Here is a 17,832-nt window from a genome sequence, read left to right on the forward strand (position 1 = left end):
AACAACAACAACAACAACAACAACAACGCTCTCCTTTGGGAGAGATTTAAAGGACTTTATTATCAGCAGAGCCTTGCTCCAAAGGGATGACGTTGCAGGAAAGGCTTTGCAAATGCTCATCATTTTTCCTCGTAAGTGTGGCATCCATGAGGAATCTTATTTCCAAGGCTGCTGCCAGGCTCGTTGTTTATCTCCTGTACACTTTTGATGACACAGCCATTTGCTTAGCAGTAACACATCTCTGCAACACAGTTCCAGGCTCAATCTCCCTCCTTGCCTGAAATATGCCTTCTCCCCCCTCCTTCTGATCACTGGGAGCCAGAGCAAGGTCCACTCTTACACTGCCTGCGTGACACACCATCTAAGGAAGGAGTGTCTGCGTAAAAGGGGATTGGGACAAGGGAGGTCATCTTTAAAAATCAAACAAACCAGAACTACCTAGCCAGAAGGGCACCCATGTGTGGGCTCCTCTGCTTTTCAGTCTTTCCAACAAGCCATGGGCAGAGGGCCAGTTTCAGATGTGTAGAGATCTAACCATCTTGACCATAAATGACTGCAAAGGGAGGGCTGTGAATCGTCATCGTGAGGTTGGTCCCAAAAGACAAATCACTGGGAATTGCTGGAGAAGCTTCTTGCAACCTGCTCTTGGGAAGGAGAAAGGCATTTGCTAGAATGTAATGCACCCTTGCGACAAAGAAGTTTGCAGCTTGGAATCCACTGGACTTTTGGATGTGTCTTTTGCTCAGGTGGGGGGAAAAATCCATTTTCTTTTAGTATATTTGTGTGTCCTGTACTGGTAGAGAAACGCATGCTGTGACTCTCCAAGGGGTGACCCACCCTGCATGTTGTTAATGTTGTTAATTGAGCTTCTGATGAACCACAGAGAGAGGTTTCCAAGCTACTGGTGGGCTCGTGGGTGCATCGTCTGTCCCCCTCCCCCCACCAAAAATACAAGGGAAGCTGATGTGGAGGATTCTGAACTGAATGACATTTGGGGAACCAATTTTGTTGGGGTCTTGACTGCACAGGCATTGCCCCAGGCAATCCAGGTGGTGTGCTGCTTGCCATGGAAGCCCCTGCGTGGCAGCACTCGGGGTATTCACTCGACAGCAAGAGCATCACAAAAAGGAAAGAGGCTCCCCGCACCAGGAAAACGTCAAAGGTGAAATGTGATGGCTTTGTTTTGGCAACAGATGAGCAAATGGTGTGTGAGGGGCCCAGGCCCAGGGATGGAGTCTGTGGAGTTCATGTCTCCACAAGACACCTGCAGATGAAGAGAGCCACAGGTGAGGCAGCTTCCACGGGGCAGCTGGCAGGGGAGCCCCTCCTCTCTGCGCCACACGTGGCCATGCAGGCGCATGGGAAGGGCCTGGAAAGTCCAGCCTCTATGCAGGTGCTCCAAAGGCAGCGCTCAGAAGACGCAGAAGGCAGGAAGACCACGGCTCTCTGGTATAGGCTAGAGGAAAGCAAGCACAGCATCATGACCCAAGAGGGCGAAACCCACCCATTTGACTTTCCAGAATCTGAAAGGAAAAGGGAAATGACAGCGTGCAGTTGGCCACTGGTTCAAATAAATAACTTTGGCAGTCAAGAAAGTTTAGGAAGGGAGGCTGTGAGGGCAGATATGACTAGCACTTTCCAGGGGGTATTGAGGAGGCAGTTAACACGCTCAGATTCAGAGAGCAGCGCTGAGAACAGGCAAGTGAATAAGCTGATGCTGAACTCCCCTGGCGAGGAAACCAAGGCTGGCTTCCTGAGTTCCCTGGATTCTCCAGAGGAGCCAAGAAATGGAGAGGTGGAAGGCCCTCCGCTACGAAACCATGGGGAAACCGGAGGCCCACTGATTGCTCTTCCCAATGAGCAAAGTGGAGACCACATGCAGATGGCGAGCTGTGCCGCTTGGCCTGAGAGAGCAGCAATCGGCTGCAGTCATGTTACCCTGACTGGTGTAGAAGAGGCGGCAAGGGAGGTTTGTGGGAGCGATAAGGGAGCCAAGGGCCTTCAGATAAAGTTGCTGGCAGCTTCAAACCTTGCTTTGGTTTGGGGGGAGGCTGAAAGACATCCCAGGGAGAGAAGCCAACCCCGCAAGAGTGGGGAAGACCTTGGGGCCTGCAGTGAACTGGGCTTTGAGTCAAACAGCCAAGCAGGTGGCTTGCCAAGCCCTGGGGAAGGGGCAGAAGCAGCAGAGAATCTCAAGCCCACGGCAGCCACGGCAGTCATGGTGGTGACCCTGCAAAACCCCTCTCACAGGACCAGCGAAAGTGGCAGAAGCAAAACCACTGGAGGAAAGCCCCCAGAAAATGGGGGATGTTGTCGGCTGCAGGAACAAAGGAAAACTAAACAAGAGGATGAAAAAGCCCTCAGAGTGGCAGACATGAAGAAGACATTTGAGAAGCGGAAGCCGGCAGGGGAGAAGGCTGCCCCACCTGCTCGGAAAGGTGAGACAGGGGTACTGTGACTGGGGCAGGATTGCCTATCTTTGCAGTGGCTAAGGAGGAGCATTTTAAAAAACTCTTGACCGCCATCTTGGTCTCAGAGCACAAGAACACGGAACAGGTAAGAGAGCATCTTGTATTCAGATCGGCAGGTGTTCAAAAATTGCTGAAGTGGCACAGAGTTCTGCTTCAGAATGGATGTCCAGCAGCAGGAAGGAATAAATTAGTGTGTTGGGTCGGGAGAGAGAGAGATTGTTTGTGTGCTTTGCCTGTGAAGTTGACCAGGAAAGAAAGCTGGGATCACTGATGTGAGTTAAATATCAAGGGAGAAAATAAATCAAATAAACCAGCAATACCATAGTACTGCTTAAACCTGCAAAGGACTGGGAATTTCACAGGGCTGTGAAATTTTAGCACCTGGACTTGATGGCCTTTTGCCCTCCCCCATATTAGATCGGTGTATGTATTTCTTGGCTAACTGCAAAGGGGGAGGGATTCTTGCTCACTCTACTGAACTGAACCTAAGACTTTAGTCCTAAAACTCTGGCCTGATGACACCCACCCTGCAGGCGGACAAAACATCTGGCCCACTTTTCTGCTATGTCTGGTGGACTCAGCAAATGAGGCATTTTTATTTGTTTCAGCTGAGTAGCAAAGCTGCATTCCGTCCTTTTAGTCCCATGGCGTGACTCTGAGTGCAGTTTCCACATAAGCCTGTTATGGGATGGACGCTCCTCCTCAGGCCAGCACATTTTTGCAGCATCCATGTAATTTAGCTCAGTGGCAGAGCATCTGCTTTCCTGCAGAAGGTCCCTGGCTCCCCCCCCCCAAGGTCATCTCCAGGGAGGGTGGGAGAGATCCCTGTTCCTCAAGAGCCCCTGCCAGTCAGCGCAGACAGTTCTGAGCTCAGGGGACCAGTGGCCGGACTCAGCAGAAGGCAGCTTTCTGTATTTCTATAAAATGCCAGCCCATGTCCCTGCCTTCTGCATTTACCCTTTCCACAGAAAATCTGTTAAAAAATCCATTGCTGACAGCCTCTTTGCAATACTAAGCCCCTGTGAAGTGATGGACTGTCTGCTTTAAACTAGAATTTTCCCCAATGTGGTATTTATTTAGCATCACACAGTTTGTAGCTGGGATGCTACAGATGTTCTATTATTCTGAGCATTTGATACTTGGCTTATTCTTTGGTTGGAAAAGATGCCGCCTTATTCCAAAAATGGTATAGCATTCTCATATGCAGAACTGGGTGCCCCCCCCTTTCAGTTGCCTTGGTGATGAGAGAAGACAGCACATAGTGGTCTTGGGCAAAACCAGCAAAGGAATTTGCTGTCGCACAGAGACATACCTAGGCTCCCTTGTGCCCCTGGAAAGAAGCTGTCTCAGAGCCCCTCCCTCTCTGCTGAGGCACCCAGAGCAGCAGGGCAGCCCCCCAGGGAGTGTGCAGGTGGGTGGGCAGGCCCTAGGCACTCCAAACTAGAGAGGGATGCACGGTTTTTGTGCCCTCCTGGCAGGGGGCAACATAGCCAACCCCCTAGGTATGCCCCTGCTGCCAGGAGAAACTGGTCTGACCCTGCAGGGCTCAGGTCAGAGGAATGGCCTTAAGCAAACTTTCTCCCAGTGTCAGGATGTGCCTGCACCAGTGTAATTGCTGATAACCAATGTCCTGTGCCCACACCTTAAATCAGCCTTTCCCAATTTTGTGCCCTCTAGAGGCTGTGGACTACAGCTCTATCAGGCCTGCCCACTGGCCACACTGGCTGGGGAAGACGGGAGCTGGAAATTCTAGGGCTCTTCTTAGGGTCTAATGACCCACAGCCCCTGTCTACATGGACCAGCAGCTCCTCTGCAGTTTGAGACAGGAGTCTTTCCCTGGGTGTAGCCAGGATTTTTTGTTAGTGGGGACAGGCCTTTTGTTGGGGGGAGGAGAACCTCAGTTGGGCTGTAGCCATTGAGTTGGCTGCTGGCTCTCCTCCGTGTTGGTGGTGGGGTGAGCTGGGGTGCCTGGGAGGGGGCAGAGTCAATGGATGTTGCATCCCTGAGAAATCCTCTTTCATCCTTTGTAATCCTGTTGCTGCCCTCTTGCAATGATAGGCATTTCATTGGTACATAAATGACTAATATTCATGCATCACATGTGATTTTCCTACACCACCACCTCTTTTTAAATGCTAGATCTCAGCCCTGGTAGTACTCCAGTTCTATAGCTCCCCTTCCTGGTCAAAAGCTGAATGCAACAGCAAGTCACACTACTGTAAATAGGATTCTTGCTATCGATTTCCCTAACCCAATCTCCCTAGACATAGGAGAGGAAGGTACTGAAGGCCAGTCAGTGTCCACCTGAAACAGACAACGGCTCCAGCAAATATAAGCCAATTGGGGGGGGGGCATTTTGCTTATTTTAAATCTACGTTAATTTTGCTTTGCAATCAGCTCAGCTGCGGTACACAGGGTGCCTACGAACTGCTGATCTTCTTGAACGCCCTGAATGTGGCCCCCCTCCTCTGGCGGCTTAGAAGCGAGGAAGGCCAAGGCAAGCCCTGGGGCCCGGCTGCAGACAGGGCAAGCCCAGGGACGGAGCAGCTCTCTCTCGGGCCAAAGGCAGCTTCGGAAGACTTCGGGGATTCGGGAACGAGGCCATTCCCCTTTACCAAATGTTTTTTAAGAAATAATAATCTCAGAGTCTGTTTTAATTTCACCACTCTTTTCTTTCACGCCAACCCATCTTTCCAAAAGCGCTGCTCTCTGCTGAATTAACTACACAGACTGTGCAGAGCCCGAAAGGTCTTTACCAAAAACGCAACCCCACAATCCTGGAAATAGATTAATCCGTAGATATCTAAGGCGTAGAAATCTTCCTTTATGAGCCATATTCCTAGCCCAGCCCTTCTTCGCTCGAAGGTCTCAGGGAAGAGCGAGATAGAGGCCACGGCCCTGGAACACACACGAGGCCTGACTCGGACACGTGAGAATGAGGAGTTGCGTGGGCGAGCGCGCGGGAGCGCGCGGGGAGGCGGGGCCGCGGACAAGGGAGGCGCGTGCCCGCGCCCGGCGCGCGCTCCCCCCCTCCCCCCGCCGCGCCCCTCCTCGCTTCCTCTCGCGCCGCGCCAGCCCCGCCCTTCCCCTTTCCAGCGAGAGACGCTGGTTGGACGCCTTCCGTCCCGCGCTGGGCGGCGATTGGCTGCCCCGCCTCTCCCCTCCGCGAGGGCGGGACATGAGGTTGGCCGAGGCGACGCGAGAGGGCGGGGCGGTGCAGGGCGTGGTCGGGGCGGGGCGTGCGTGGGGCGTCCCGCCCCCTGGCGGCCGGTCTTGGCGCGTGTCCGTCAGTCAGTCGGAGTCGGGCGAGGAGGAAGGAGGCGCGCGGGCGGCGGCGGCGGCGGGCGAGGTAAGGGGAGGCGGACGCGTGTCCATGTGCATGCGCGCTCGCGTGTCCCTCTGGGGTGGGGCGGGGGGGGGGTCCTCGCTTCTTGGCGCCCCTTCCGAGAGGTCCGGGGGGAATCCAGGTCCCCCGGGGAAGCGGCGGGGGGGCTGGCCCTTTCCCTCCCTCCTGCCTCCCAAGGAAGCGTCCTGCAAAATCAAGTGCCCACAGGGATTCAACAAAACAAGGCATTTTGGTTTGCACTTAAAGAACAACAACAGATTATTGGTATATGGAATATGCGGGGGGAGGCTTAAAAAAAAAGACATTTGCATCTTCCTTATTAAAAAAAATGCTGCATGTCTGATACACAAAATGTACATTTATAAATCTGTAACTGCAGGTGAGAGCATGCCAGGTTTGAAATTGGAGAAGGGAAGTGGAGGTTTGTAATTGTCAGGTGGTCCGAGAGGTCATGTTCAAATAATGTCCATCTTTTGACTCAAAAGGGCTCTTGAAGCAGCTTATGTAAGCCGCAGGGAGATGCCATTTAAAAGAGCCTGGGCTTCTTTGGAAACAGAGATGTCTGAGGGTGTCGGGTTTAGTGGGATGTGGGGGCTGCAGATGTGGGGTTAGGATGAGAGGCCGGGGGGGGGGTGTGAGCCGTCATGGTGAGACCCTGGATGGGCAAGAAGGGAAGGCATGTGGGGTGAGGGGGGAGGAACTGAGGGGAACATAAAGGTTTGTTCATGTGAGAGACAACTCAAGGCGCTAAGTCCAGGTAGCCCAGGAAGCTGAGAAACGGTGGTGGGAAGCTTTCCAGTTTGGGGAGGGAGGTGTATCCTGCAGGTGCAGGCGATAATGTCTCTGTGTTTTGTGGGGTGGGGGTGGGTTGTCATCAGGGTGTATTTGAGACTTGGGTGCTGGTGACGGAGGAGGGACTTGGGTGTGTTGCTTTATGGCAGCGGTTAATTGAGGAGGGAGGGGAGGGTTATGTCATGGGGAGAGCCAGTTGCTGGTTAGGGCAGGCTGCTCCCCAAGCTGCAGGCAGGTGTTTGGTGCTCTGTTGCAAATTGTGGAGAGGTCAGGGGAACAAGAAGGATGTCCATTTATGGGGGGCTGCAGGTGTTTGGGGTGGGGTATGTCTCCCTGTGAGGGACGCAGGTGGCACTGTGGGTTAAAGCCTCAGCGCCTAGGGCTTGCCGATCGAAAGGTCGGCGGTTCGAATCCCTGCGGCGGGGTGCACTCCCGCTGCTCGGTCCCAGCGCCTGCCAACCTAGCAGTTCGAAAGCACCTCCGGGTGCAAGTAGATAAATAGGGACCGCTTACCAGCGGGAAGGTAAACGGCGTTTCCGTGTGCGGCTCTGGCTCTGGCCAGAGCAGCGATGTCACGCTGGCCACGTGACCCGGAAGTGTCTCCGGACAGCGCTGGCCCCTGGTCTCTTAAGTGAGATGGGCGCACAACCCCAGAGTCTGTCAAGACTGGCCCCTACGGGCAGGGGTACCTTTACCTTTTACCTTTATGTCTCCCTGTGATGGTTGAGGGAGAGCAGCACAGCAGCAGTGGTTAAAAGGGAATTCTCAAGGAAATCTGCTTTTCTGTTTGGGGAAATTGTGCGTGTGCAATTTTTACAGCTGAATACCGGGAAATCATGGGTTAAAGAAAGTGTAAAGATAATTTTTAGGAACTCTGAAGAGGGTTTCATAATGGCTGTCTTCTGTAGATAGGGTTCCTTCTAAAGGAGGAAGCTGTCACATACTGCTCGGCAACCCTGGAGAGAGGCTTGCAGTTGGATAAAAGTCTCCTTCAAATACCTCACAGAAGAATACAGCAGTATATTCTGTATATGGGGGAAGTGTTTTTAGAAGATAGCAATAAATGCCTTCAGTTGGCATGGGATACCTCTGTTGCAGGGCTGGACTAGGCAGCTGAGTCTGCTGCTCAAAGAATGGGCATCTTTTGTGGAGAAGAAGCCTGTTGAGGTGCAAACTGTAATTCTTCCTCAGTATTGCACATTTTATGACTAAGAATAATGTGAGCACTTCTGTGTGGGATGGAATACAGTTCTTTTGTTCTTTAGATTGTTGACTATTTTTGAGGAGGGGAAAATATTAGTCAGTTGCATACAATGTGTGTGGCATGCAGTGGAACATGATGTCTAAGAAGAAGGGGGAAGGGTAGATGACTGTGCCTTCCATGCATGCTAGGCTGTAAGTCCAGTGGAGTTCAGCAGGTCATAATTCATAGAATCAGAGAATTGCAGAATTGGAAGGGACACCAAGGAACCTCAACTAGATCATACATGACAGGTGGCCATCTACCTCTGCTTGTAAACCTCCAAGGAAGGAAAGTCCACCACCTCTCATGGGAGTCTTGTCCACTACTGAACAGCTCTTACTGTCCTAAAGTTCTTCCTGATGTTTAGTCAAAATAGCCTTTCATGTAACTTGAATCAATTGGTTTGGGTCCTACCCTCTGGAGCAGGAGAAAACAAGCTTGCTCCATGTGCCAGCTCTTTCAATATTTGAAGATGTCTATCATATCTGTTGGGGACGCAGGTGGCGCTGTGGGTTAAAGCCTCAGCGCCTAGGGCTTGCCGATCGAAAGGTCGGCGGTTCGAATCCCTGCGGCGGGGTGCGCTCCCGCTGCTCGGTCCCAGCGCCTGCCAACCTAGCAGTTCGAAAGCACCTCCGGGTGCAAGTAGATAAATAGGGACCGCTTACCAGCGGGAAGGTAAACGGCGTTTCCGTGTGCGGCTCTGGCTCGCCAGAGCAGCGATGTCACGCTGGCCACGTGACCCGGAAGTGTCTCCGGACAGCGCTGGCCCCTGGCCTCTTAAGTGAGATGGGCGCACAACCCCAGAGTCTGTCAAGACTGGCCCGTACGGGCAGGGGTACCTTTACCTTTACCTATCATATCTGTTCTGAGTCTCTTCTTCTTCAGGCTAAACATTCCCAACTCCCTCAGCCGTTCCTAAGGCTTGGCTTCCAGACACTTGATCATCTTGGTCACCCTCCTCTGCACAAGTTTCAGCTTGTCAATATCCTTCTTAAATTGTGGCACCCAGAACGGGGCACAATATTCTGGGTGTGGTCTAACCATAGAATGGTACTATGATTTCCCTTGATGGGAACATTCTGTTGATGTAGCCTAGAATAGCATTAGCTTTTTTTGCTGCCGCATAACGCCGTTGACTCATGTTCAACTTGTGGTCTGCTAAGACCCCTAGATCTTTTTCACATGTACTGCTAGTAAGCCAGATGTTCCCCATTTTATATGTGTGCAGCAGGTTCTTCCTGCTTAAGTGTAGAACCTTACAGTTGTCCCTATTGAAATGCAGCTCTCTCCTTCCCTTCTTTATCATGCTATCACCAGGTTGGGCATTACTCTCCTTTTGGGTGAAGACAGAGGTAAAGCAGGTGTTGAGCAGTTCTGCCTCTGTCACACATAAGCATTTCTTTGTCTTCACACAAAGTAATCATGGGATTGTATTGTAAATTTACATAACTCTTAATTATTTGCATATTTTGGTTCTGCCTTTCTCTCCATGCCCTGTTTCCTTCTGTCAAAATGTCATTTGTAGGATCCTCAGGGTAGGGACCTGATTTTATGTTGTTCTTACCTTATTCACATGTTAATGGTAAGCCATAGATTATGGCCTACTATGAAGGACAACTTCAGCTTCTTTACTTTTCCTTCCTGGCATACAGGAGAGTCAGTTTCTACCTCAGAGTTATATCTGAAGCAGGGATTGTGGATTGTTTTGCTCCAATGAAATCTCAATCTGTAGCTAAGGTTTGTTCATTGCTTACTGATTGCTATTTTTTATTACATTTTTTATTTATACTTATTTATTGCAATTGTAAGTCATACTTTTAATGAGAAATAAGCTCAGAACGACTTACAATGTAATACAAAAATTAATACCAAATAAAAACAAAAACTTATACATATATAGATATATATAACAGTCAAATACATCCCACCCACTAAAGGAGGCCACAATATCTAAAACTCTCCTGATCTAAAGGTCAAAAGTCCATTTAAAAAGAATCATTTTTGCCTGGCACCTAAACGTAGCCAATGATGGCACCAGGCAAGCCTCCCTGGGGAGAGCATTCCAAAAGTGGGGAGCCACCACTGAAAAGGCCCATTCTCATGTTGCCACCATCTGCACCTCCCTCTGAGAGGGCGCACAGAAAAAGACCTCAGATGGTGAGTGCAGGGAGAGGTGGCCCTCGAGTTATTGCTGTCCTAAACTGCATAAGGCTTTAGAGGTCAGAACTAGCACTTTAAATTGACCCCTGAAGCAAATTGGTAGCCATTGCGGTCGTGCCAGAATTGGTTTTATATGCTCAGACCATCTTGTACTGGTCAGCAATCTGTCCACCGAGGTTTGTACCAGCTGTAATTTCTGAATTGTCCTCAAAGGGGGTGGCTTGCATACACGGTTCTCTCCCTCCTTTTTTTATCTGACCCTAATACAACACTCCTGATCACTATATACCACTCTGAGTCAGGTGTAACACTACAGCTGGGATCCTAGCTTGTTTCTTCTGTGCGGGAAGTGGGCGAAACAAAGTGGTCAGGTCTGTGCATAACACAGTAAGCCGTTAACTATGGTTTGCCTTGGCATGGAAAATGGGCCTCTGTAAGATGCGACTTTCATTGAAAGTAATGGAGTAATTCTTAATTCTTAGAAGCTTTTCTTACCATTTGTGAAATGCTATATGGATTTTCTAACTCACAAAATGTAAACTAATTACCTTTCTCAAGCATATGCATCGTTGTACTAATGTATAAGAAAATGATGAAGAAATCAGCTGCAAGCTGACTAGACATAGAAATAAAACTGACTAGCCTAGTAGGTCATCATAAAGTTGAGCTGCTCTGCATGTACAATAGAGCATGTTTGCTCTGTGTGCCTATTTTTTCTCTGATTGGTTCAGAGATGGTATGGTAACCATATACTCATCTGCTTGCAAGGGCCTTCCCACGCGGAGGGTGCTCTTCATCTGTGACCCCCATGATCCCTTCGCACAACCCTTGTATGTTTCCCTCTCCATCCATGTGGTAGATGCCAGACTTTCATGCTTTGCTTACTCCCTTTTTTGAAAACATTTCTTTTTGTGTATAAAACAAGGTAATGTACAATCAGGATCTAAAATATATTAAAACCTAAAGCAACTGAAACGTTTATAAAACCACAGCTTAAAAACATAGGCTAAAAACATTTTACATTTTACAACGCTCAGTGAGTTCATTAAAGTGCAAGTCCTAGAACTCCAAAGAGGAGGTGTGTGTGTGGGGGGGGTATTGCAGGCTCACTTTGGGATGTGGTAATACCCATGCAATGCCGCCCCCTCCCATTTCTCCTGGGCTGCTGTGTCCACTTGGGTTGGATGCAAATTCATGAACAGTCTGCTCCCTCTGGGTATACAATAAATTGGTTGAGAAAGAACTTGTAAGCAGAGTGCAAAGGTGATAAAAAGCTGAGGTGAGATTGAGTGTGGCACATGGGACACCTGAGTCTCTGGCTTAAGGGAACTGTAATGATAAATTGACTGAGGATAGACCCATGGAGGAAAGTAGGGTGGTGGTCTAGGTATGCTGGAGGCGGGGAACAAAACAAATTGGGGCAATATAGCTTATCTTTTTATGTAAAAAAGGTTGCTAAATATAACTTGCTGATGTTATTTTGTTACTTCATGTTTTTCAAAGGCTGTGTTTGCAGAGGTAAAAGATCAAAGTGCAAAAATCCCCAAATACACACCTGACTGCATGTGTTTTTGTGTCTTGCTACATAATCGTAAATTTTTAATGGATGGCTGTAGACTTTGAGTGGGAGAACTGCAATCCACATTGCTGCTTCCCCATACATACTGTGTTGGGATTGCTCTGTCTTCTGATGAACTGCCTTTTCAAACATCATTGGATTTTTCGAGTTAAATCTTCATGCTTATTGCATCTGTCACAGTTGGGCTGCATCCAAGCATGAGGCAGGGAGTAGCTGCAATTAAATGTAAGGCCAGGGAAATTAATATTGCATCATAGTGATATAGGCTAGAAGCGAGGGAGAAACTAATGGTGCTTAATAACTGCATATTTATTGCATGCATGTTAAAATTGGACATTTTTAATAATCACATAATTGAAGGAATCATTTGAGCATTACGCGACAATTTGGCTCACTAAAAGTGCCTGGAGCTTTGTTTTAAAACACATTTTTAAAATTATCTTACACTTCTATTGACTTAAAAAAAGACCAGTTTAACTTTTGATTTGCTTTGAAAACTGAGCTGTGCACTTATTCTAACAGAAGCTGCATTGCATTGCTGCAGCTTTTGCCAACATAGTGTCCAGACATTTTGGACTACAGCTCCCATCAGTCCCAATCCCGCACCAGCTGGGGGTGATGGGAATTGTAGTCTGAGGCATCTGGAGAACACTCATGGGCAAAGGCTGGGTTGCCATGTTGCAGATGCTGCCATCTAGGGAGGTCTTACCCAGCATTCCAAGCACCATTCTAGAGTGCTGCCTTAGTGCACAACAGAAATGTGTACCAGCAGATAATCCTGGGCTGGGAGCTATAGTTGTCAAGAAGGTGGGATAATTTTTTGACTAGGCTCCTTTGCAGAACTGCAGTTCTTGTGGTTCTTTGAGAACCATGACAATTCAGTAGTTTGCGTTTGTGATATGCTTACCTGCATAGTGTAACAATGGTTTTGAGTGGTGGGGTTGTCCTGCAACAAGTATCTGAGTTTAGTGTGAGATCTCTTGTTCAGTACACTTCTCTTTTACCTGTGGCTTTCAGAAGAAGCCATTATTGAGTCAAGGTAAAAATCCTGCGTAACAAGGTATGTCTGATTCAGAGTGAAAGCAAGGTAGCATACAGAGAAAATGTAGAAGTGTGAGGAGGGAAATGCAGTTCTTTGTGTGCTGTATAAACAACATTGTGGGATTGTTAGGTGGGAAGAATACTCCTGTACTTGAGGACTGCTTCAAAAAGTGCTAAGCTTGAGCTCTATGAGATCAATATTTTTGTCAGGATGAAGGGCTGCAAAAGAGGACTAAGAAGATCTTCATTATTCTTTGCATTGCAACAGATTTTAAAAGTAGTAAATCTTACGGAGGATGGAAAATTTGTTGGCATTAAGACTTGCAACGGCGTTCTGATATTTGCAGCTTCCTACCTATGTTTAACGAACTACAAAGCCTGCGTGTCTCATATATGTGATAACATACACTGAGAGTGTGCACTGTATTTGCAGGGAGTTGTTGCAGTGAATTTTTAGGAAACCTTCATTCTGGTGGGGGCAGAGAATGCATCTGGTCAGAGTGTGGCAAGAGCACCTTCCAGCTGGCCCTTGGTGTCCTTTGATTAAGGAGCCATGGGTATTTGATTTGACAGTGAGCTTAATCTCTACTAATGTAATTAGTTTTCCCTTTCTTCACTGATGCAAACCTTCCTCCCCTGCAATAATTCCATTTAAAAAGCAGGAGCAATGAAATTAAAATAATGCCAGCACAAACCCTAAACCGATTAAAATGGAGTATAATCAGGTGTCTAAAGGAGGGATTATGAGCCCTTGGATGGAATCTTCTGGCATTTGAGAAAAGTTAAGTTGCATGGAAATTCTCTTCCAAAAAACATCATGCCATGCAGACAGCACTTGTGAACACCAGGACTAATATTTTGGAGGAAACAAACAGGTTCTTCTATCTATTATTGATCCAGAGTTATAGCAACCAGTCTGATACGATTTTTTAAAATAAAAGGCTGTAATGAGCATGAGATGACTCCCACCCCTGCAAATCTCCTAAGCCCACCATTCATGTACCAGCACCATTAATTGGCAGGTAATGTCCTGAACTTGCAAAAAACTGAACATGAATCATGTACATGTCTCTAACATTGATCAGTTGCACATGTATAGTAGATGCAATTAAAGCTGGAAATTATCCAGAGATAAGTGGTTCACAGCACAGAGAGCCCTCTGTCCCAAGAGTGTTCACTGAGATTTGCAGGGGAGGCCCTCCTTTTTGCCCAGTGGAACCCATTTAATGGAAATCCCTTCCCTCAGACGTATTACTAGTGGCTTCATTCTTTGGTTTTCAGTTCCATTTAAAGATGTATCACTTCATAGACTTTGGAACACAATCTAGATGAGCAATTGTAAAATTGTGCAGACTTGTCCTTTGAAATTGGCCTTTGAAAGGTGTAGGATGTTGCAAGTGTTCTGACTTCAGTCTCTCAGACAATTCCCTCACTTTGTGGGGGTTTCAGCAAGAAACGGGGGTTGATTTCTTTGAAGCCTGGTTGAGAAACTTTCTGAATATTCAGTACTATAATATTTTTATGTTATCTGTGCATGTTGGGATTTTTTTACCTGGCTGGGAATGTCACATTTTGCTTATTGAAACATGAATCTTGGTTCTTGACAAATCCATCATCATTAACTGATGCAAGAATTGAGTCCTAAATTCCTCCAGATGATTCCAGCTTCATTGCAGGAGTATGTGAGGTAGCTTTGCCCTCAGTTTGTATAGAACAACACAGTGTACAGTGGATGCTCAGGTTGCGAACGTGATCCATGCGGGATGCACGTTTGCAACCCGCAGTGTTCGCAACCCGCGTCTGCACAGACGCGGATTGCGATTTGGCGCTTCTGCGCATGCGCGACCGCTGAAACCCGGAAGTAACCCATTCCGGTACTTCTGGGTTTTGGAGGTCTGCAACCCGAAAAAATGCAGCCTGAAGCGGCTGTAACCCGAGGTATGACTGTGCTCAATGATCCTGATAGAAAGCGGTTCCCTGCATTAAAAAGTCACGTGACAAGTTGTCATCTTATATTGGGAATCTTTTTCTTATGTGCAGAAGCACCTCAACTACTGTCTTGAAATAACACGTTGCTGAACATCCGTAATTACAGCAAATGACCTTTGAGTCATGTTCCCCCCTCTGACCTTGCATCTTGTTTAGGCCGAATTGCCGCTATCAAGATGAATGTATTGCCAAAAATGTTGTTTTTGTTTCAAACATTACAGATTGTGGACAAGACGGAGTGCTTCCGGAAGTGGCAGAGAGACATCTCTAAGTTTGTCTGGCAGGGCAAAAAGCCCAGAATTAAGTTTAAGATACTAACTGACGCGAAAGAAAGAGGGGGCTTTGCCCTGCCAGACCTAAAGTTGTACTATGAGGCCGCAGCTTTCTGCTGGCTAAAAGACTGGCTACTTCTCGAGGACACTGACGTTCTGGATTTGGAAGGTTTTAACAATGCTTTTGGTTGGCATGCATATCTATGGTATGACAAGGTTAAGATCAATAAGGCCTTTAAGAACCATATTGTCAGAAAAGCAGTGTTTAATGTCTGGACAAAATACAAAGACTTATTGGAAAATAAAACTCCAAGGTGGCTTTCACCGCTGGAAGCTAAGGCCCGAAAAAGACCCAATATGGAGGCCAAATGGCCAAAATATTGGGAAATATTAGAAAAAGATGGAGACAATTGGAAATTGCAGAGTTTGGAGAAAATTAAAGATAAAGTGCGAGACTGGTTACATTACGCTCAGATTAACGAAGTTTTTAAAAATGATAGAAAGTTAGGGTTCCAGGTGGAGAAATCGAAATTGGAAACAGAACTGCTAGAACCTAAGACTAAGACACTCTCAAGAATGTATAACTTGCTGTTAAAATGGAATACACAAGACGAAATGGTTAAATCGGTTATGATAAAATGGGCACAGGACATTGGGCATAATATTATGTTTGAGGACTGGGAAAGGTTGTGGACCATTGGGTTGAACTTCACTGCATGTAACGCTTTGAAGGAAAATGTAATGAAAATGATATATAGATGGTACATGACCCCAGTTAAACTTGCCAAAATATACCATTTGTCTGATAATAAATGCTGGAAATGTAAAGAAAGTGAAGGAACATTCTTTCACCTCTGGTGGACTTGCCCTAGAGTGAAGGCTTTCTGGGAAATGATATATAATGAGCTGAAAAAGGTATTTAAGTATACCTTCACTAAGAAACCAGAGGCCTTCCTTTTGGGTATTGTCGGCCAGAAGGTGTTAAGGAAGGACCAAACATTTTTTATGTATGCAACAACAGCAGCAAGGATACTTATTGCTAAGCACTGGAAAACCCAAGATCTACCCACACTGGAAGAATGGCAGATGCAGCTGATCGACTATATGGAACTAGCCGAGATGACTGGCAGAATCCGAGACCTGGGAGAAGAGAAGGTTGAAGAAGACTGGAAGAAATTTAAGATTTATTTTAAAAAAGCATTGTAATTTGGTTGAATGTTAAGAAGGATGCTAGATCATAAATAATTGACCACCATTAAATTAGATGGAATTAGGACGACAAGTAGATTGAGGGAAATATAAATCATTTGGAGAATGAGTAGACCAGGTTTAAAAGAATGGGACCCAGGAATATAAATAAGATGATAATTTGCTGGTTAAAATTTAAGAAGATGTAAATGGGAGCGGGAGATGTGAGGGAGTCCAAAGAGGTTTTGAAAATTTGTCATGATATTTATATTGTTGATTACATTTGCATTTGTATTTAAAAACTTTTAATAAATATTTAAATAAAAAAAAAGACTTTGCATCTTGTAAATGGGCTTATTCTTACACTAATGTTGACATGTGTGGACAACAGATACTTCTAGATTAAGATAGTGCTCTTCAGTAGCTCAAAACAGTGCCTCTGGGATGAAAAGGGATTAAGCTTGAAGATAAAGAACATCTGTACAAGAGAGAGGAAGTGTTGATCTTGAAAGCATTTGTTAAAACAGATGTTAGAGAGGCAATAATTGGTACCACAAGTGAGGGATTTGAAGTAAAATTATAAGATTGAAATATCTAGAAGTCAGTTCTTGGTTCCCCACTACAGGTTGCACTGTAGGGCAGAAGAGTGATGCTCCTGTTAGAAATTGTGTTCCAGTTTGCAGTGGCAATATTGGTGAAGTTAATATTGTGGGGGTTTGCACAGTTAACAATTTGAAGGGATTTACTGACTTTGTGCAACAATTCAATAATTTCTCTTTTCATTGAATTGCTGCCACAGGGGTGGGGGATAACTATCATAGAGCATGTGCTTTGGGTGCAAATGCCCCAGCTTCTGTCCCTTGGATCCTCCCTTAAGGCAGGAGATGTCGACCTTCCAGAAATTCAGTAATCAGCTGAGCTACTGGGATCGATGGACCAATAGTCTGATCTGGAATAAGGAAGGTTCCCATGTTCCTAATGTCTGACATCAGGGTGTAGAAGCTGCGGTAATCCAGATATTGGAGTCCAACTCCCACCAGCCCCATCCAGCATGAGCAGGGATGATGGAAGACGTAGTCGAGCAACATCTTAATGGCCAAAGGTGCCTTACTCCCATTGCAACTGCTCAGTAAGGGATCATTCCAGATTCCTTGCTGGAGAGCAGTGGGGCTGAACAGAGCACACAGCTACCACTGTACCCCAAACCCCAATGGTTGACCAGGATAAAAAATGTGTGTAGGGGGGTATTTTTTTAAAAAAATTGGTGAGCCAGCTTCAGGCTAGTTCAGCAGAGACACCTGAATTGGCTTAGGCTTGCTCTCTGCTTCTGCCCCATTTCTGAGCCTTACACCGTCTACTCTTGGGAGAAACACTGCCAGCAGCTGCCTGTCAATCGCTTGTGCAATTGGCGAGTGCATTGGGGCCCTCTGGCAGCAGACCCTCCTCTCTCCAGCCTGCCCAGAGCAGGGTGGGCTTTCTCTGCCCTTTGCATTTCATAGTCTCTGAATTTTAAGGCACATCCTTCTTTTGAGCCGAGTCTTCAGTGGACTGGGTGAGAGTTTATGGAGCGGAATTTTCTCTGAGCCATGTTTAGCAGTTAAGAACTGCTGCGCTGCTTTAAGGTGGCCTCCAGTTGCTCTGTTATCACTTTGCTCTTAGTAAACCTCACTTTACAAGGCCTGGAAAAATTCAGGCACTTAAGGAAAGACTCCCTCACACTTAGAAATGCTTGTTTGTATCCAGAGTGTGCT

At 46.9% G+C, this 17,832-nt stretch overlaps 1 protein-coding gene across 2 annotated transcripts in view; it reads left to right on the forward strand.

The window, feature by feature from the left end:
• The first annotated feature begins 722 nt into the window (after positions 1 to 722).
• Positions 723 to 17,832, forward strand: part of CORO1C (coronin 1C) — a 73,846-nt gene continuing 56,736 nt past the window's right edge. The window contains exon 1 of one of the 2 annotated variants that reach the window (XM_079949778.1): positions 723 to 746. The gene's annotated coding sequence lies outside the window, so the exon portion shown is untranslated. Of the gene's footprint in view, positions 747 to 5,731; positions 5,821 to 17,832 lie in introns of those variants that run through there. The other variant, XM_079949777.1, reaches the window with a different exon arrangement.

The sequence above is a fragment of the Podarcis cretensis genome (assembly GCF_951804945.1).
Source record: "Podarcis cretensis genome assembly, chromosome: 13".
NCBI lineage: Eukaryota > Metazoa > Chordata > Lepidosauria > Squamata > Lacertidae > Podarcis > Podarcis cretensis.